Source organism: Musca domestica, unplaced genomic scaffold (genome assembly GCF_030504385.1).
Source record: "Musca domestica strain aabys unplaced genomic scaffold, Musca_domestica.polishedcontigs.V.1.1 62, whole genome shotgun sequence".
NCBI classification, from domain to species: domain Eukaryota; kingdom Metazoa; phylum Arthropoda; class Insecta; order Diptera; family Muscidae; genus Musca; species Musca domestica.
Window position 1 is genome coordinate 2,268,302 of NW_026712369.1, and position 22,166 is coordinate 2,290,467.

Below are 22,166 nucleotides of genomic sequence, written 5' to 3' on the forward strand. Positions count from 1 at the left end.
ACTATAAATAAACATGACATTTTTAAAATATTTTTCGAGACTAAAAAATAAACATGGATTTTTTAAAAATATTTCTCTAGACTAAAAAATAAACTTGGATTTTTTAAAAAAATATTTTTTGAGACTATAAAAAAAACGTAAAATTTTTAAATTTTAGAGCATTAACCGGTCACGATTTTGTAAACTCCACATTTGCATCAAAGACAAGTTCTGACTAAACTCCAGAAGAGCCAGCCAAATATTTCTCTAAAAAAGAAAAAACAAGTAAAAAAGTTTTAAGTTCGACCGGACCGAACTTTGAATATCCTCCACCATTTGGTACAAATTTAGCAATTTTCAAAAAAAAATTAAATCTATTAAAAATTCTGTTAAAATCTCAAAAATACCGAATGCAGCCATGTATTAGGGTCTATACGACGACGTGGCCCTGAAAGGCTATTTTTGTCACAAGCTATTAAAATATTCAAATGCGAAACTTGAAAAAAAATCTGTTTATAATGTAACTAAAATCATCAAAATGGCGAATATATATGGAGGTACCATGGGGGTTATAAAACGTGGACCTGTAAGGCAATTTTCTGGCATTGGCTGTAGTATCTATTACGAACTTCGAATACCAAATTTGAAGAAATTCCGGTAAATAATGTCGCTAAAATCATCAAAATACCGAATATCGGGAGGTGCCGTTATATGGGGGCTATACGAAGATGTGGATCTACATAGCCCCTTTTTTGTTTTAGTCTGTAGTATAAATTACAAACTTTAAATGCCAAATTTGAAACAATTCCGGTAAATAATTTCGCTAAAATCATCACAATACCGAATATCGGGAGGAACCGTTATATTGGGGCTATACGAAGACGTGGACCTACACGGCCCATATTCTGTCTTATGCTGTATTATCCATTGCGAACTTCGAATGCCAAATTTGAAGAAATTCCGGTAAAAAATGTCGCTACAATCATCAAAATACCGAATATCGGGATCTACCGTTATATGGGGGCTATACGAAGACGTGGACCTACATAGCCCATTTTCTGTTTTAGGCTGTAGTATCCATTGCAAACTTCAAATACCTATTTTGAAACAATTCCGGTAAAAAATGTCGCTAATAAACATCAAAATACCGCATATCGGGAGTTATATGGGGGCTATACGAAGACGTGGACCTATATAGCCCCTTTTTTGTTTTAGGCTGTAGTATCCATTACAAACTTCAAATACCTATTTTGAAGAAATTCAGGTAAAAAATGTCGCTAAAAACATCAAAATACCGCATATCGGGAGGTACCGTTATGTGGGGGCTATACGAAAATGTGGACCTACATTGCCCATTTTCAATACCAAAAGACCTGCAGATATAATACACATTTGAGTAAAGTTTTATCAACTTAGTTTATTTCGTTCGGAAGCTAGAGGGATTTCCATAGACGGACAGACGGACGGACATTGTTAAATCGACATAGAATATGCTGATCAAGAATATATATACTTTGTGAGGTCTAAATCGAAATATACATTCGAAGTGTTACAAGCGGAGTGACAAAGTTAATATACCTTCCAAAGTATGGTGGAGGGTATAAAAATGTATTGGACTTTTAATATTGTTTTTTGGTAATCTTTATCGAAAGCTGTCATTTATCTGATGTTTCAAAAAAAATCTTTTCGATCCATGTGCAAAGTCGGGTCCGAAACCCGAAAGTGTGCTATCCCATATCTTCAAACCGGACAACTACGAGCTCCACCAGAAATTTGAAAATGTTAATCCTTCTGTACAAATAGCAGATCGATATTGCTAATTTTTAAATATTTATCCTGAAAAGTGACAATTTTTTTCAAACCCAGGCTTTGATCTCCATATTTTCACTGAGAGACATAAACTGACTTTTTTAGCTTGGCCACCGGATTCCGTTAAATTTTCATTTCCGAATTAATTTCATATTGATGACAACAGTATTGGCTTTCTACGCATCTTAGAGATTAATCGATTAGTTTCTATTTTTATAACTTTTGCTTTTCAAAACCCTTTGCTTTTGAAGTCCTGTCATAAATCCATGTTTTCCGATTATTTCCATTCTCATTCATTATGTAAAAAATACTTACTTTCAATTTGTTTCAACATTGCCCCCTGTACAGTCGATCATGACATAATCTAAAAAACGGATTTTCCGTTTGAATTTTTTGTTTTTTATAAAACTTTGCAATTTATGATACAGATAATACCGTTCGCTACCTTGCGATGACGATTCTCACGACCACAAGGCCATAATCTAGAGAATATAATTTTTAATAAAAAAAAAAATAAAAATAATTGTTGGCCAATTTTGTTTCTGTCATTCTGCATTTGAAATCGTAAATTTCCCAACTTGTTGTTCCCTGATAATCCGTTCGCATGCGATTAGTTAAGATAAGAAGTTTTGAAATCGTAGAATATTCACAGAAATGATAATGAAAACTTATTTTACATATTACGCAAAATGGGGTTTGGAGTTACGTATGCGGGCTGTGCTTGCGTTAGGTGGCCTTGATTTATGGACGATATTTTAAATATTGACGTAAGGTTATATCGTAGGCATATTATATTATTATGAAAAGAATTATGAAAAGTCCACAAAACGACCTCGGGAGGTGACCTACTGGTCTTCTAGGAGAGGACCTTTCGGTCTTCTAGGAGAAGACCTTCAGGTCTTCTATGAAGGACCCTCTGATACTCTATTAGAGGATTTACTGGTTCTCTACGAAAAGACCTTCTGGTCTTTTGGTCTAGGAGAATATCGTCTGCTCTTCTGGAAGAATATCGTGTCTTCTATGAGAAGATCTACTGGACTTCTATGAGAAGATCTACTGGTCTTGTAGGAGAAGATCTACTGGTCTTCTATGAGAAGACCTTCTGGTCTTCTATGAGAAGAACTTCTGGTCTTCTAAGAGAAGAACTTCTGGTCTTCTAGGAGAAGAACTTCTGGTCTTCTATGAGAAGACCTTATGGTCTTCTATGAGAAGACCTTATGGTCTTCTATGAGAAGACCTTATGGTCTTCTATGAGAAGACCTTATGGTCTTCTATGAGAAGACCTTATGGTCTTCTATGAGAAGACCTTATGGTCTTCTATGAGAATACCTTATGGTCTTCTATGAGAAGACCTTATGGTCTTCTATGAGAAGAGCAGAAGGTCTTCTATGAGAAGACCTTATGGTCTTCTAGAAGAAAACCTTCTGCTCTTCTAGAGAAAGACCTTCTGGTCTTCTTCTATGAGAAGACCTTCTGGTCTTCTTCTATGAGAAGACCTTTTGGGCTTCTAGGAGATGACCTTCTGAACTTCTAGTAGAAGACCTTTTGGTCTCCTTAGAGAAGAACTTCCAGGTCTTATCTTGATGACCTTCTGATCTTCTAGAAAAAGACCTTCTGGTCTTCTATATGAAGACCTTCTGGTCAGAAGATCTTCTGGTCTTCTATGAGACTACCTTCTGGTCTTCTGGGAGACGACCTTCTGGCCTTCTGGAAGAAGACCTTCTGTTCTACTAGGAGAAGACCTTCTGGTCTTCTATGGGAAGGCCTTCTGGTCTTGATGGGAAGACCTTCTGGTCTTTTATGGGAAGACCTTCTGGTCTTCTATGGGAAGACCTTCTGGTCTTCTATGAGAAGACCTTCTGGTCTTCTGGTAGAATACCTTCTGTTCTTCTATGAGAAGACCTTCTGGTCTTCTAGGAGAAGACCTTCTGGTCTTCTAGGAGAAGGCCTTCTGGTCTTCTAGGAGAAGACCTTCTGGTCTTCTTCTATGAGAAGACCTTCTGGCCTTCTTCTATGAGAAGACCTTCTGGTCTTCTTCTATGAGAAGACCTTCTGCTCTTCTAGAGAAAGACCTTCTGGTCTTCTTCTATGAGAAGACCTTCTGGTCTTCTTCTATGAGAAGACCTTTTGGGCTTCTAGGAGATGACCTTCTGAACTTCTAGTAGAAGACCTTTTGGTCTCCTTAGAGAAGAACTTCCAGGTCTTATCTTGATGACCTTCTGATCTTCTAGAAAAAGACCTTCTGGTCTTCTATATGAAGACCTTCTGGTCAGAAGATCTTCTGGTCTTCTATGAGACTACCTTCTGATCTTCTGGGAGACGACCTTCTGGCCTTCTGGAAGAAGACCTTCTGTTCTACTAGGAGAAGACCTTCTGGTCTTCTGGGAGAAAACCTCCTGCTCTTCTTTGAGAAGACCTTCTGTTCTTCTATGAGAAGACCTTCCGTCTTCCAGGAGAAGACTTTTTTGTCCTTCTAAGGGAAGGCCTTCTGGTCTTCTATGGGAAGACCTTCTGGTCTTGATGGGAAGACCTTCTGGTCTTCTATGGGAAGACCTTCTGGTCTTCTATGGGAAGACCTTCTGGTCTTCTATGAGAAGACCTTCTGGTCTTCTGGGAGAATACCTTCTGTTCTTCTATGAGAAGACCTTCAGGTCTTCTAGGAGAAGACCTTCTGGTCTTCTAGGAGAAGGCCTTCTGGTCTTCTAGGAGAAGGCCTTCTGGTCTTCTAGGAGAAGACCTTCTGGTCTTCTAGGAGAAGACCTTCTGGTCTTCTTCTATGAGAAGACCTTCTGGCCTTCTTCTATGAGAAGACCTTCTGGTCTTCTTTTATGAGAAGACCTTCTGGCCTTCTTCTATGAGAAGACCTTCTGGTCTTCTTCTATGAGAAGACCTTCTGGTCTTCTTCTATGAGAAGACCTTCTGGCCTTCTAGGAGAAGACCTTCTGGTCATCTAGGAGAAGACCTTCTGGTCTTCTAGGAGAAGACCTTCTGGTCTTCTAGGAGAAGACCTTCTGGTCTTCTATGAGAAGACCTTCTGGTATTCTAGGAGAAGACCTTCTGGTCTTCTAGGAGAAGACCTTCTGCTCTTCTATGAGAAGACCTTCTGCTCTTCTAGGAGAAGACCTACTGCTCTTCTAGGAGAAGACCTTCTGCTCTTCTCTGAGAAGACCTTCTGCAACTCTTCTATGAGAGAAGACCTTCTACTTTTCTCTGTGAAGACTTTCTGCTCTTCTATGAGAAGACCTTCTGATATTCTGTGAGAAGACTTTCTAGCCTTCTTCTACGAGAAGACCGTCTTCTATAAGGAGACCTTCTGGTGTTCTGCTATGAGAAGACCTTCTGGTCTTCTATGAGATGACCTTCTGGTCTTCTCTGAGACGACCTTCTGCTCTTCTATGAGAAGGCTTTCTGGCCTTCTACGAAAAGACTTTTTGAATTGAGGACCAGTGTACTTTAACGTGAAAACTGCCGATATCAAAATCTATATTTAAAAATATAATTATCATCATTGCGAATAGTTTGGATTTGTTCCATTCAGTTTCGATTTATTTCGATAGTCACTCATGCAAAAATTCACGTTCCAAAGGCTTCCAGGAAAAACATTCAATCACATTGCTCATGCTTTTGTTGTGAGATATTGACTCTAATCAGATTTAGATTAGAAGAAAAAATAAATTCTTATAAATCACTTGTGGAGTATTGTCCGAAAGTTAAATGTGTGATGATTATATTAAAAATACACTGTGAAAAAATATCGGAAATTTTTAAAAAATTGTCAATTCTTTGGTTTGAATAGAAATAAATGTAGATATAAGTCATCTGTTATTGGATTGAATTTCCTGCCCTTAAAATCAAAGGCATTTTTGGAAATTTTCCGGAATACATTTTTTTCAGTGTAGCACATCCCTGTTTCGTTAAGAGAATGAAACTCTGGGATAAAATACGGCATGTCGTTCGAATAAATTTTTCTCGGATATTGAATTTTTTATTCCACCGCCCAAAATACTGCTGCTGCTGCTTCTTCTGCTGTTAACTGAAAATATAATCTGTAATTGACACATTAACTGCCATTAAACGCAATCGATATCTTATCGGCTATCGAATCGAATTGTTAAGTCATAAGCAGGTTGTGAAAAGCATAAAAAAACGGTATATTTAATAATTTATTTTACTGATATCGTGTCGGTGTGCAAAAATATTTCGAAAATAAAAAAGAAAGAAAACTGATATGAGTGGTAGCAGCAATTCGTTCGATAAGGGTTAAAGGTCAGTCGAGAAAAAGTCAAGATAAAATATTTTTTTTTAAATGGAAGTTTAAGTTTAAAATCAAATTTTTTTTAAACAAAACCGGAAAATGGAGGAAACGAAAAGCATATATTTTTAAGACGAAGCTTCAATGATTTTGCGGACTTTTGAAATAATCTAAATTCATGGAATTATTCAGAAATATAGGGTGTCCTAAAATGGTAGAAATACAGAAATTTCTGGAACTCAAGGTACAAAAATGCAACAACAAATCAAAAATGTGACCTTAGCTGATGTTGACCTATACAGCCAATACCCTGCGGCCAGAGTTAGAACCCTTTACCAATTTTTCATACCAAATTTGGAAGAATTCCGTGTAAAAATGTGGCTGATATCAATTCATCTGTTCGCCTGTCCATGTATTTTTTTGAATAAAAAGCAAGTCGCATTTATTATCCGATTGAGATGAAATTTTCCAAACAATATTTGTTTGGCCAAAGGACGAACCCTATAGAAATTGGTGAGAATCGGTTTAAATTTAGATATAGCTCCCAGATATATATACAACCGATTTCGGATTAATTGTGCACCAAATGGCCAATATCAGTTCAAGTGACCTGAATTCTCGCACATCGGACCGAATTCAGTCTAGAAGCAAGAGCAGCAAATTTTCTTAAAATCGGCTCAGATATAGTCTATAGGTCCCATTTATATTTCATCCGATTTGGGGTTTAAGATCCCTCATATGCGTAATATGCACTCCATAACAATTATCTTTTGTCCCAGATATCAGATACAACTCAGGAGAAGAACTTCTCGTCTTCTAGGAGAAGACCTTCTGGTCTTCTATGACAAGACCTTCTGGTCCTCTAGGAGATTACCTACTGGTCTTCTAGGAGAAGAACTTCTCGTCTTCTAGGAGAAGACCTTCTGGTTTTCTATGACAAGACCTTCTGGTCCTCTAGAAGATTACCTACTGGTCTTCTAGGAGAACTTCTCGTCTTCTTGGAAAAGACATTCTAGTCTGCTAGATAAAGTCCGTCTAGGAGAAAATCGTATGTTCTTCTTGGAGAAGACCTTTTGATTCTTTAGGAGAATATCGTCTGCTCTTCTATGAGAAGACCTTCTGCTCTTCTATGAGAAGACCTTCTGCTCTTCTATGAGAAGACCTTCTGCTCTTCTATGAGAAGACCTTCTGCTCTTTTATAAGAAGATCTTCTTGTCTTCTATAAGAAGATCTTCTGGTCTTCTATAGGAAGATCTTCTGGTCTTCTATAAGAAGATCTTCTGGTCTTCTATAAGAAGACCTTCTGGACTTCTATAAGAAGACCTTCTGGACTTCTATAAGAAGACCTTCTGATCTTCTATAAGAAGACCTTCTGGTCTTCTATAAGAAGAAGACTTTCTGCTCTTCTAGGAGAAGACCTTCTGCTCTTCTAGGAGAAGACCTTCTGTTCTTCTAGGAGAAGACCTTCTGATCTTCTAGGAGAAGACAAAAATGATATTTGATGATGGACATCAAATAAAGCTCGCAAGCACCTCGGCCAAATTTTCTCGAGATCGGTTAAGATTTTTATATACCTTCGATATACATCTTCATCCGATTTTACGGTTATTGTCCACCAAATCGGATAGATTTTTTATACCCTCCACCATACATAGTATGGAGGATATATTAAGTTCGTCATTCGGTTTGTAACTTATCGAAATAATAATTTTAGACCCAACAAAGTGTATATATTCTTGATCAGCGTAAATTTCAAAGACGATTTAGCCCTATCCGTCCGTCCGCCTGTCCGACTATTGTAATAACGCTAGAGTCAAAAGGAATAAAGGTGGGAAGCTACAATTTGCACGGGTCTGTATTTTGTTTTTCAGGCGGGAAAAGTTCGACGCTGGGCTATATCGGCCCACGATATCGTATAGCCCCCATATAACGGTACCCCCCCCCCCCCCCCCATATTCGATATTTTGATGATTTTAGCCACATTTTCCACCGCAAAATGTCTAAAAATCCTCACAAGGAATTCCTTGTGAGTACATTGCTCCCTAGAAGAGAATTTTCTATATAGGTCCACGATATCGTATACCCCCATATAACGATACCCCTCTCCCCCGATATTCGGTATTTTGATGATTTCAGCCAATTTTTTTATGGGATTGTCTTAAAATCCACACCAGTGGTTTCTTCTGAGTATTTTACCTCCTAGAAGCGAATTGTCTATATTCCGGCCGAACTTAGCTACTTAGCTACTTGTTCACATTCAACCGAAATGTTTCCATTTGGTGAAACTTGGTCCGGTTTATCACTTGCTCCAAATGAATATCCACCCTAAGGTACATTTAAGTACTGCTGTACTGAATGATAACAAGATGAAGTACAATTTTTGACAGTTTTTAATTATTTATTTAATGGAGCAGGTATGCGATTTTAAACACTAGGAAGCAATTGAAAAATTGCATTCATAGATTTAAACACTCCACCTACTTAGGAACAGACAAATTAATTTTTTTTAAATATTTCTTATCATACTAGAGAGTGCCAAACCCCCTAAACAGAAAGTGCATGTAGAAGATTATCTATTTTTGCTCTAGGAAACAACTGGAAAATATGTGTTTGCTTCCAAAAATATGCTCCTCCTACCCTCTCAACTTCCTAGAGGCGCACAAAATTTATTTTATTTAAAAAACTTTGTTGCCATTTCGAACCTTCTTATCACACCTGGGGGTACCAAACCCCCTAAAAAGCAAATGCATATATAATCTTCTCTATATATGCGCAAAATGCGATAATGCAATCTAATGGCTAATGAAATATATTGGTGAGATAAGGGAAATTTTGGCAAAATAAAGAAAAATTAAATATTTTTTTTATAAATTTACGTCAATTACGAATATCAAAAAATACGTATACTCTGAGCTTCAAAAATATATTTTTATGAAAAAACCACGTCAATTATTAAATTAAATTTTTTTTTGGAAAATCTAGACGTGGAATCCATGTTTTTGTGAGTACTCCACGCCAATTATTTAGTTAAAAAAAATATTTTTGAAAAATCTAGACGCAAAAAATATTTTTGCGAAAAATTCACGTCTATTGTTGGCTTTAAAAAATATTTAAAAAAAATCCACGACATTCATTAACTTCAAAAGATATTGTCGAACAAATCCACAACCATTGAAGTTTTTTTCAGAAATATTTTTGTAAAAGATCTCCGCTATTCAGGAATATCAAACAATATTTTTGAAAAATAAGCATCAATGGACTTTAAAAAATATGTTTGTGAAAATACAAATTCTAAATAATTGCACGTATATTCGATTTTCAAAAAAAAAAGAGTTGTGAAAAATCCAACTTGTAAAAATTTTACGTAAACAGGATTTTCAAAAAAAAAAAAAGATTTGTAAAACTACGTTTCAATTATTAACTTAAAAAAATATTTTTGAAAAATCCTTGACCATTCCAAACTTTAAAAATGGTTTTAAAAATCCACGACTATTTCGAACTATAAAAAAATATTTTTTTAAAAAAAGGAGAGCAAAAAGAGTATTTTTGTAAAACTTTTTAACTATTGAGGTCTTCAAAAAAAAATTTTTTTTAAAGTTCTCAGTTATTGAGGGCTTTCAAAAATATTTTTGGGGAAAATCCACGACAATTATGAATTTCCAAAAATATTATTGAACAATTCCACGTCAACGGTGAACTTCAAAAAATCTACGTCTATTCTGGATTTCAAAAAACATAATATTGTAAAAAACCATCTCCAAATGTGAACTTCAACAAATATCTTTAAAAACACTACGACAGTTCAGGTTTTCATGAAATATTTTTGTAAAAGTGGTTGAAAAAAATCTTCTTAGCATTTGAATATCAAAATATATATTAAAAATCTACTTATTTCTGGACTTAGAAAAAATATGTTTGTAAAAGTCAACTGTGAACTTCGAAAAATATTTACTCTACACTTCAAATAATGTTTTTGAAAAAAAAACCAAAAATATTGCCGTCTTTTATTGTTGGTGTTTAAAAGATTTTTTTGAAAGATGACCATGACTTATGAGGACTTAAAAATATTTTTGTAAAAGGCTATAAAAAATTCGACAAATATATTTTGATTTGTTTTCTTCCTTTTTTTGTATAAATTTCAGAAAAATGTTTAAAACCAATTGTCGTTGCTATATAAAATATTTTGAAAAAATCCAGGCTTACAAAAAAATAAAAAAATTCATGGACTTTATATTTTTTAAAAATTCCACAACCATTGCTGTCTTCATGAAATATTTTTAAATAGTTCCGCAACAATGTCTTAAAAAAAATCTTAAAAAAACTTAAAAAAATTGTAAAAATGAATTTTTGTTAAAAATTAATTTCAAAAATAAATGTAGTAGCTATAAAAAATATTTTTGAATAAATTCACGCCAATTGTGAACTTCAAAAAATGTTTAAACGATACACAACCAATGCTGTCTTCAACAAATATATTTGAATAGTTCCGCTATTATTTTTGGGGTTTTAAAAATCTTGAATATTTAAAAATCCAAGCCTCAAGCTAAGGATGAATTTGTAAAAAACTACTAAAACTAAAAATTCAAAAAATATTTTGCAAGCAATTTTCGTCTACTCATACCTTAAAAAAATATTTTTGAAAAAAATCTTCGTGGAATGTGAACATAAAAAAATTCATTAAAAAAATTCTGGACTAAAAAAATTTACGCCAATTGTTAACTTCTACAAATATTTGAAACAAATGAATGCCTATTCTGGGCTTCAATTTTTTTTAAATCCACAAAATAATAATAAATCCACAAATAATAATAAAATATTTATAAAATGTCAGAAATACAAAAAATAAATTAAAAAAAAAAAAAAATTAAAAGTATTTGTGTAAAAACTTAAAAAAATTTTTTCAAAAACAAATGTCGTGGCTTTAATTTTTTTTTTTTTTTTAAATTCATGCCAATGGATAAATAATATTTTTGAAAAAATCCGAATATTTTTGAATAGTTCCGCTATTATTTTTGGGGGTTAAAAAATATTTTTGGAAAATCCATGACTTATGAGGACTTAATTTTTTTTTTTTTTTTTGTAAAAAACTATTAGGAAACTCAGACCTTAAGGCTTTAGAAAACATTTTTGAAAAAATCTACAAAGAACACCAAAAAAATAAATAAAAAATCCTCTTTTATTATAGACTAAAAAATATGTATGTAAAAATCCACACCAATTATTAACTTCCACAAATATTTAAAACAAATGCACGCCTATTATGGACTACAAAAAAATACACCTTTTTTAAACCACAAAATTTAACGCCTTCAACAAATATTTTTGAATAATTCTGTAAAAAATCGATATCTTATGACAGCTTGAAATATATGTTTAAAAAAACTACTGAGAAATACATAAAATATATTTTATAAAAAAAAATATTTTTGTTAAAAGGTTTTTTTTTTCAAAAAAAAAAAAAAATGGCAATAATTTTTTTTAATCCATGTCAATGATGAATTTCAAAAAATGTTTAAACACAGGGAATTAAAAAAAATATTTTTGAGAAAATACACAACCATGGCAGTCTTCAAAAAATATTTTTTAATAGTTCCGCTGTTATTTTTGGGATTTAAAAAATCTTGAAAATTTAAAAATCCAAGCCTCAATCCAAGGACTTAAAAATATGTTTGTAAAAAAAACAAAAACTAAAAATTCCAAAAATATTTTTCAAACAATTTTCGTCTATTTGGACCTTCAAACAATATTTTTGAAAAAATCTACGTAGAATGTGAACATAAAAACATTAAAAAAATCCACTTTTATTCTAGACTAAAAAAATCTACGCCAACTGTTAACTTCCACAAACATTTAAAACAAATAAACGTCAATTCTGGGCTTCAATTATTTTTTAAATCCACAAATATTACCATCGTCAACAAATATATTCAAATAATTCCGCAAATGGTGGGGTTTAAAAAAAATATTTTTAACATGTCCATGACAATCATATTAGAATAATTCCGCAACTGTTGGGATTTAAAAATATTTTTAAAATATCCATGATTTTTTAAAATATTTTTTTAAAAAAATTACTGAGAAATACGAAAAGTATATTTAAAAAACCCATGACATAAGGGGCTTAAAAAATATTTGTGTAAAAAAGTTCAAAAAAATTTTCCAAAAACAAATGTCGTGGCTTTAATTTTTTTTAAATCCATGACAATTGTGAGCTTCAAAAAATGTTTAAACATAGAGAAAATACACAACCATGGCAGTCTTCAACAAATATTTTCTAATAGTTCCGCTATTATTTATGGGGTTTAAAAAATCTTGAAAATTGAAAAATCCAAGCCTCAAGCCAAGGACTTAAAAATATTTTTGTAAAAATCTACTAAAACAAAAATTCAAAAAATATGTTTCAAACAATTTTCGTCTATTCATACCTTGAAAAAATATTTTTGAAAAAAATCTTCGTGGAATGTGAACATAAAAAAATTCACTAAAAAAATCTACGCCAATTGTTAACTTCTACAAATATTTGAAACAAATGCCTATTCTGGGCTTCAATTTTTTTTAAATCCGCAAATATTACCCTCTTCAGCAAATATATTAGAATAATTCCGCAACTGTTGGGGTTTAAAAATATTTTCAAAATACCCATGACTTATGACGACTTTAAATATTTAAAAAAAAAACTACTGATAAATACGAATAGTATATTTAAAAAACCCATGACTTAAGAGGGCCTAAAAAATATTTGTGTAAAAAGTTCAAACATTTTTTTCAAAAACAAATGTTGTGGCTTTAACTTTTTTTAAATCCATGCCAATGGTAAGTTTCAATAAATTTTTAAACATAGAGGACTTCGAACAATATTTTTGAAAAAAATTCAAATATTTTTGAATAGCTCCGCAATTATTGGGATTTCAAAAATATTTTTGAAAAAAAAACCATGACTTATGAGAACATAAAAAATATTTTTGTCAAAACTATTAAGAAATTTTTGAAAGAATCCACGCCTATTCACCCCTTCAAAAAATATTTTTAAAAAATGTACTACAAGTGTGAACATAAAAAAAATTATTTGAAAAAATTGACAACTGTTCGGGACTTAATAATATTTTAGAAAAAATCCGCAACTTTGGTTTTTTTTTTAGAAAATATTTTTTGAATATCCATGATTTAAGAGGACTGATTTTCGGTACATTTTTTCAGAGATTTGTCTAAAAAATGGCATTGGGTGACAAAACACTTGGTATTTAAAAAAAACGGCCTATTCTGGACTTCCAAACAAAAATTAGAAAAAAAGCCACAACCATTGCTGCTTTCAACAAATATTTTGAATAGTTCGGCAACTATTGTTGGGGTTCGAAAAATAATTTTGAAAAATCTATGACTTATGAGGACTAAAAAAAATATTTTTTTTTAAAAGTTATTGAGAAATTCAAAAAAAAAAATTGTTTGAAAAAATGTACTACAAATGTGAACATAAAAAAATATTTGAAAAAATTGACGACTGTTCGGGACTTAAAAAATATTATAGAAAAAATCCGCAACTTCTGTTTTTTTTTTTAGAAAATGTTTTTTAATTATCCATGATTTAAGAGGACTGTTTTTCGGTACATTTTTTTTTGCGATTTGTCTAAAAAATGGCATTTGTAGTTCGTAATGGGTTCTAGCTCCGGTGGCAAAACACTTGATATTTAAAAATACAGGCCTATTCTAGACTTCCAAACAAAAATTAGAAAAAAAATCCACAACCATTGCTGCCTTCAACAAATATTTTGAATAGTTCGGCAACTATTGTTGGGGTTCGAAAAATAATTTTGAAAAATCTATGACTTATGAGAACTAAAAAAAAATATTTTTGTAAAAAAATATTGAGAAATTCAAAAAAAAAAAAAAATTGTTTGAAAAAATGTACTACAAATGTGAACATAAAAAAAGTATTTGAAAAAAATTGACGACTGTTCGGGACTTAAAAAATATTATAAAAAAATCCGCTACTTTTTTTTTAGAAAATATTTTTTAATTATCCATGATTGATGAGGTCTGATTTTCGCTACATTTTTTCAGAGATTTAAAAAAAAAATGGCATTTATAGTTCGTAATGGGTTCTAGCTCCGGTGACAAAACACTTTGTATTTAAAAATACAGGCCTATTCTGGACTTCCAAACAAAAATTAGAAAAAAATCCACAACCATTGTTGCCTTCAACAAATATTTTTAATATTTCGGCAACTATTGTTGGGGTTCGAAAAATTATTTTGAAAAATCTATGACTTTTGAGAACTAAAAAAATATTTTTGTAAAAAATTATTGAGAAATTAAAAAAAAAAAATGTTTTGAAAAAATGTTACAAATGTGAACATAAAAAATTATTTGAAAAAAATTGACGACTGTTCGGGACTTAAAAAATATTATAGAAAAAATCCGCAACTTCTGTTTTTTTAGAAAATATTTTTTAAATATCCATGATTTATGAGGACTGATTTTCGGTACATTTTTTTCAGCGATTTGTCTAAAATTGGCATTTGTAGTTCGTAATGGGTTCTAGCTCCGGTGGCAGGACATTGTATATATAGGTCCACGTTTTCCTATAGCGCAAACCTCAAAAATTTTTATTGGAAAAAAATCCACGACCTGCGAAAAATTTTTCAAAAATCGATAACAATTTTGAATCTCAAAAAAAAAAAATTTTTTTTTTGTGTAAAAATCCTAAAAAAATATTTTTGTAAAATTCCGCAACTATTGATTTGCCCAGAAAATATTTTTTAAATGTCCTTGACTTATAAAATATATATAAAGATTTAAAAATTATTTATTTTGAATAAATCCTTGACTTTTGAGGAATTTAAAAAAAATGTTTTAAATTAATTTTAGGGGTATAAAAGACTTCAAAAACAATTTTTTTTGGAAAAAATACGACTATTGAGAATGTAAGCCATTTTTCGTTTTAAATACTCCACGCCTGGGGTTCAAAAATATATTTAAAAAAAATCCCAATTGATGTTGGGGTTGAAAAAGTCTACGACTTTTGGGGTCTTCAAACAATGTTTTTGAGAAAAAACATTACCAACGTTTTTAAATCTAATTTATTTAAATTGGACAGAATAAAAGCAAAAATACAATTTTTAAAAATCATTAGAGAGTCAATCCTCGCTTCCCTGACCATGTTTTTGTTTCCACACAATATACTTCAAATTCCATCGCTTAAATTTCAAATTCAACTACATTTGTAAATAGCAGATATAATACGCATTTATTTTTCAAAGCAAAACTGCCATACATAACAAAATATTTTTTTGTCGTTTGACCAAAGAAAGTCTCGTTTCATTACTTTTACTATTTTTGTTTCCAAACTTATTGATAAGAACTTCTTCCACAAAAACAAAAAAATAAACTCATAACAAATCATTAATAATTGTATTGTTCATTTTTTTCTTTTTCTTCTAAACATAACTCATAGGTTTTTGCTAAAAAAAAACGTCGTTTCAAAACGATTACCACCCTGACCGTAACCTTGATACTGCGACGACGACGAGAACTTCAATATTTTGCGTGTATTTTCTAGTGGCGTTTTGGGGGGGATTTGCTCACGTATACACACGGTGATAATTTCACAAAAAATAAAATGAAATAAAATTTTTGCCAAATTAATTTTGAGATTTCAAATTGTGATATAAAAATATGTATTGTTTGAAAATTGTATGTATATTTTTCAAAAAAAAAAAAAAAAAAAAAAAAAAAAAAATGGCGTGATTAAATGAAAACATATTTATTAATATTTATTAATTGAAATAATTAAAATAACACCTTCAAATGAACAGTGAATAATGGCTTAGTTTTCGTGTATTTTTACATCACATTCAATTAATCAAAAACCAGTAAGGAAAGGCCAAAAGCCGGGCGGAGCCAAAACCCACGTCGCAGTGGCCGAAAAATAACTCGTGAGCTGAACATACCGCAATATTCCATTCGGTAAATATTGAAAAATGAGCTCGGGGTAAAGCCATTGAAATTCCAAAAAGTGCAAGAACTTTCACCGCAACAGAAATAGAATAGACTCAAAAGAGCTAAAGAGTTGCTTCGCTTGGCTGAAAGTGGTGAGCTGCCAAATTTGGTTTTCTCTCGCTCCGATGAGTAAAGATTCGTTGTCCAGCAGTTCGTATACACAAACAAAATAATCGTATTTACTTGCCAAAGAGCTCGGCTGAAAATTTGCACCTTCGGTTGGCCACCAGAACTCAAGCGCCGGTCATGGAGATGGTGTGGACTGTCATAACAGACGATGGTCGCTCTCCGCTCGTATTAATCGACCATGGCAACAGAAAACATCTCGACAATTATCGCGAAAATATTCTGGAGGTTGTATTAAAGTCTTGGGCACGCAAACATTTTGGCCGCAGACCTTGGACATTTCAACAGGACTCAGCACCATCGCACTTTTCACGCGACTCCCAAGAATAGTTACAAAATAAGGCTCCTCACTTCATTTCCAGCGCACAATGGCCACTAAAATCTCCGGATACCAATCCGTTGGACAATGGTGTCTGGAGTATTTTGAAAATCAAGGTTGGCATTAAAAAATTCCAAAGTGTCGATCACCTAAGGCAAGCGCTTCGTCGAGAATGGGCCAAAATACCGTAGAGCAACATTCGGTTTCATTGGTCGTTTGAAGGCCATGATTCGTGCCAAAGGTGATCAATTCGAAAAAACCTAAACTTATTCTAAAATTTAATGCTATTTCCGACACTTCAATAAAATTTAAAAAAAATTTAAAAAATATGGCGTTTGACTTTGTTGCAGTCTTTTTTTATCTTACTCCGTATATGGGGGAGCTATATCCTAATCAGAACCGATATCGATAAAATTTCACCGAGGTATTTTGGAGCAGTATCTGTAGTACGGTACCAAATATCATTCTTTTGGAGTGCATATAACGCATGTCAGGGACTTTAAACGCCAAATCAGATGAAACATCATCTATAGCTATATCTGAACCGATTTTCTTTGAATTTTATGTACTTTCTTCTAGTCGGAATTCGGAAGAATATGCCAAAATTCAGGTAATTTGGACGGATATTGGCCAATTGATGCACAATTAACCCAAAATCGGTTGAAGATATATGGGAGCTATATAATAATCTGATCCGATCTCGATAAAATTCGGCAGAGGTATTAGGTGTGACGCATACATAAAAATATTCTCAAACACCAGCAAAAGCATGCCATGCATTTTGATGGTGTACAAGTCACTTTATACCTTCATTCAGCATGAAATCTGTTCGATTTTCTTAGGTTCCAAAATATTTTGTACCCTGCAACAGTTGTTATTTCAAGTGTTATACAAATATCCATATGTATGTATATGACTTAGTAGTTAAGTAACTACTTTTCATTCTATCTGTATAATTGTGTTGTGTTAGTTCACATGAAGATGGCACCATATGTTAGTCAGAGTCTCTGCTAAAGCCATATTAAAGCTGTGACAGAAATATATTCCATACAACAACCTAACTGATTGGTAATACTTCAACAGGTGGCGCTGGTAGTCAAAATATTTTGGGCTTTAATCCAAATTAAATAAATATTTACAACTTTTATAGCCACAGTTTTTAACGGAATTGTCTGAAATTCTACACAAGGAGTTCTTTGTGAGTACTTCACCCCCTGAAATAGAATTGTCTATATAGGTCCACAATATCGTATGGTCCCCATATAACGGTACCCTCCGTATTCAGTTTTTTGATAATTGTAGCCATATTTTTCAACGGAATTTTCTGCAATTCTACACCAGCAGTTCATTGTGAGCACTCTACCCCCTGACAAAGAACTGTCTATATACGTCTACGATATCGTATATCCCCCACATAACGGTATCTCCCAATATTTGGTTTTTGATGATTTTAGCGACAATATTTACCGGAATTGTTTCAAATTTCGTATTTGAAGTTCGTAATATGTACTACAGCCCACGACCAAAAAAAAGCAGGTCCACATCGTCGTATAGCTCCCTTATAACGATACCTCCCTATATTCGGGATTTTGATGATTTTAGCGGCATTATTCATCGGAATTGTTTCGCAAATTTCGTATTTGAGGTACCTAATGGGTGTTTCCATCTATGATAGAAAATAACCTATGCAAACATATCACCAATATTCGATATTTTTGCGATTTTAACAACATTTTTTAAATTTATAATTTCGGAATTTTAAATTTCAGATTTGAAGTTTTATAATATGTACTACAGCCTATGACAAAAAAATGGCGTTAGCAGGTCTACGTCTTCGTATAGCCCCCATGTAACGATACATCCCGATATTCGGTATTTTGATACTTTTTATCGGAATTGTTTTAAATTTAGTTTTTAAAGTTCGTAAAAAATTCCCTATGCAGAATCACTACTTCGTATAGTTCCCATATAACGGTGCCTACTAATTTTCGGTATTTTGATGATTTTAGCGATATTATTTACCGGAATTATTCCATATTTCGTATTTTAAGGAATCAGTACCACAGCCTATGACAAAAAAATTACTTTTGAAGGACCACGTTTTCGTATAGCCCCATATAAAAGCGGTTTCATTTGAGGGGTATTTTTCGACGGAAGTTTTTTTTTTTTTTTTTGAAAAATTTCAAGTTCTTCAAAATGATGGAAGATATTAAAACTTCGACCCGGCCAAACCCAAGTTCTTTTTTACTTGTTTTGATTTTATACCCTGCACCTCATAGTGGTAATGGTTCAATAGTTACTTTTGAGGATCTTCATAGAATCACTTTCTGAGTTGATTTGTTCATTCCGCCCGTCCATGTATTCTTGTGAACAAAATGCAGATCTCATTTTTTTTCCGATTGAGATGAAATTTGCAAACAATATTTTGTTTGGCCCAAGGACGAACCGTAATGAAATTTTAATAAGATAGATTCAGATTAGCATATAGCTCCTTATCCGATATCAGGTTTATTGTGCACCATATGAGTAATATCAGCCCAAATAGACTGACTTTCGGCAATAACGACTGAATTCATCCTATAAATCAGTACTTAAAATTTAGTGTAAATCGGTTCAGATATAGCTATAGCTCCCATACATATGTTTAATCTGATTTGGTGTTTAAGTCCCTTACATTCGTAATATGCATTCGACAACAATTCGACTATATTCGAGTACTGGATATCTAATAAATTTTGCACACGTGTTTATTTTTCCAGTAGGCAGGTTAAGTTCGTAAATGGGCCATGTAGGTCCACGTTTTCCTATAGCCCCCATATATAAGTACCTCCCGATATTCGGTATTTTGGTAATTTGAGCGACATTATTCATCGGAATTGTTTCAAATTTGGTATTTGAAGTTCGAAATTGATACTACAGCCCAAGACAGAAAATTGTCTGTGCAGGTCCATGTCTTCGTATAGTCCCCATACAATGGTACCTCCCGATAGTCGGTATTTTGGTAATTTTAGCGACATTATTCATCGGAATTGTTTCAAATTTGGTATTTGAAGTTCGAAATGGATACTACAGCCCAAGACAGAAAATTGTCTGTGCAGGTCCATGTCTTCGTATAGCCCCCATATAAAGGTACCTCCCGATATTCGGTAATTTGATGATTTTAGCGACATTGTTCACCGGAATTGTTTCAAATTTGGCATTTGAGATTCGTAATGGATACTACAGCCCAAGACAGAAAATTGTCTGTGCAGGTCCATGTCTTCGTATAGCCCCCATATAAAGGTACCTCCCGATATTCGGTATTTTGATGATTTTAGGTATAATATTCATCGGAATTGTTTGAAATGTCGTATTTGAAGTTCGTAATGGATGCTACAGCCTGTGACAGAATATTGTCTATGCAGGTCCACGTTTAATTATGGCCTCGAAAAATAATATTTAAAAAAAATCCACGTTTAATTATGGCCTCGAAAACGAATATTTTTAAAAAATCCACATTTATTTATAGTTTCGAAAAATATTTATAAAAAATCCACGTTTGTTTATAGCCTCAAAGAAAATATTTTAAAAAAAAATCCACGTTTATAGCCTGGAAAAAAATATTTTTAAAAAAATCCACGTTTATTTATAGCCTCGAAAAAAAAATATTTTTAAAAAATCCACGTTTATTTATAATCTCGAAAAAAATATTTTTAAAAAAATCCACGTTTATTTATAGCCTCGAAAAAAAAATATTTTTAAAAAATCCACGTTTATTTATAATCTCGAAAAAAATATTTTTAAAAAATCCACGTTTATTTATAGTCTCGAAAAAAATATTTTTTTAAAAATCCACGTTTTTTTATAGTCTCGAAAAAATATCTTTAAAAAATCCACGTTTATTTATAGTCTCGAAAAAATATTTTTAAAAATTCCACGTTTTTTTATAGTCTCGAAAAAAAAATATTTTTAAAAATTCCACGTTTTTTTTATAGTCTCGAAAAAAAAATATTTTTAAAAATTCCACGTTTTTTTATAGTCTCGAAAAAAAAATATTTTTAAAAATTCCACGTTTTTTATAGTCTCGAAAAAATATTTTTAAAAAATCCCCGTTTTTTATAGTCTCGAAAAAATATTTTTAAAAAATCCACGTTTATTTATAGTCTCGAAAAAATATTTTTAAAAAATCCACGTTTGTTTATAGTCTCGAAAAAATATTTTTAAAAAATCTACGTTTATTTATAGTCTCGAAAAAAATATTTTTAAAAAATCCACGTTTGTTTATAGTCTCGAAAAAATATTTTTAAAAAATCTACGTTTATTTATAGTCTCGAAAAAAATATTTTTAAAAAATCCTCGCCATTTTATAGTCTCGAAAAAATATGTTTAAAAAATCCACGTTTATTTATAGTTTCGAAAAAATATTTTTAAAAAATCCACGTTTGTTTATAGTCTCGAAAAAATATTTTTAAAAAATCCACGTTTATTTATTCTTCCCTATATACGGTATTTTGATGATTTTAGCTATATTATTCGAATTTGAATATGGTAACAGTTTATTGCAAACAATTTCCATGTAGATCCACGTCGTATAGACCCCAATATAACGGCTATATTCGCTATTTTTATTTTAGATTTTTAGCGGATTTTATTTTTTGAAAATTTCCAAATTTGTTCCAAATGGTGGAGGGTATTAAAAGTTCGGCCGGCCGAACTTAAAGTTTTTTAACTTATTGTTTTTTTTTTTTTTTTTTTTTTTTTTTTTTTTTTTGAAAATGTTGACTTTTTGTGAGGGAGGTACCAAAATGATTAGACCGAACTCGTTCTAAGTTTGATATTAATATTGCTATGTACAAAGTTTCGACCAAATCGGATACTACCTTCGAGAGTTCTCGTCCTCCAAAGGAAACGCCAAATGACCTGAAACGGTGGTTTCATTGAGAGGCTTTCTATACACTCCACCATTTTATGGAGGGTATATTAGCTTCGTCACTCCGTTTGTAACTTCTCGAAATATTCATAATAGACCCTGCAAAATATATATATATTCTGGATCTGTCTGTCGATTAAGTTCGTAAATGAGCCATGTCGGTTCACGTTTTCGTATAGCCCCCATTTAGCGATACCTTCCAATATTCGGTATTTGAATGATTTTAGCTATATTTTGTACCGGAATTGTTTCGAATTTGATATTTGAAGTTTCTAATGGGTACTCCCATCTGTGACAGCAAATTGTCTATGCAGGTCTATGTCTCCCTGTAGCTCCATATAACATTATATTCACCAGAATTGCTACAAATTTCATATTTGAAGTTCAGAATGGGTACTACAGCCTATGTTAAAAAATCACTTATGAAGGACTACTTCTTAATATAGCCCCCTATATAAGGAGTTTCATATGAGAGGTATTTTTCGACGCAATTTTTTTTGAAATTTTTCAAAATGGTGGTGGTATTAAAAGTTCGGCCCGGCCAAACTTTCCTGCATTTTTACTTTTTTTAGAACTCCCGTTGCTGTAATATGTCATTCTCATTCCAAACTACTATTTTTTAATGTGCGTGAAATATAAGCCTGTTTGGCATTCTCTCATTTTTCATATGGGCATCCAAATCAGATGCTCAAATAAATGTGCAAAATTTCCATCAGCAAAAACAATTTGTGTTTTTCCCACGTATATTATTTTTATACTTGGTTCCTGAGAATTTC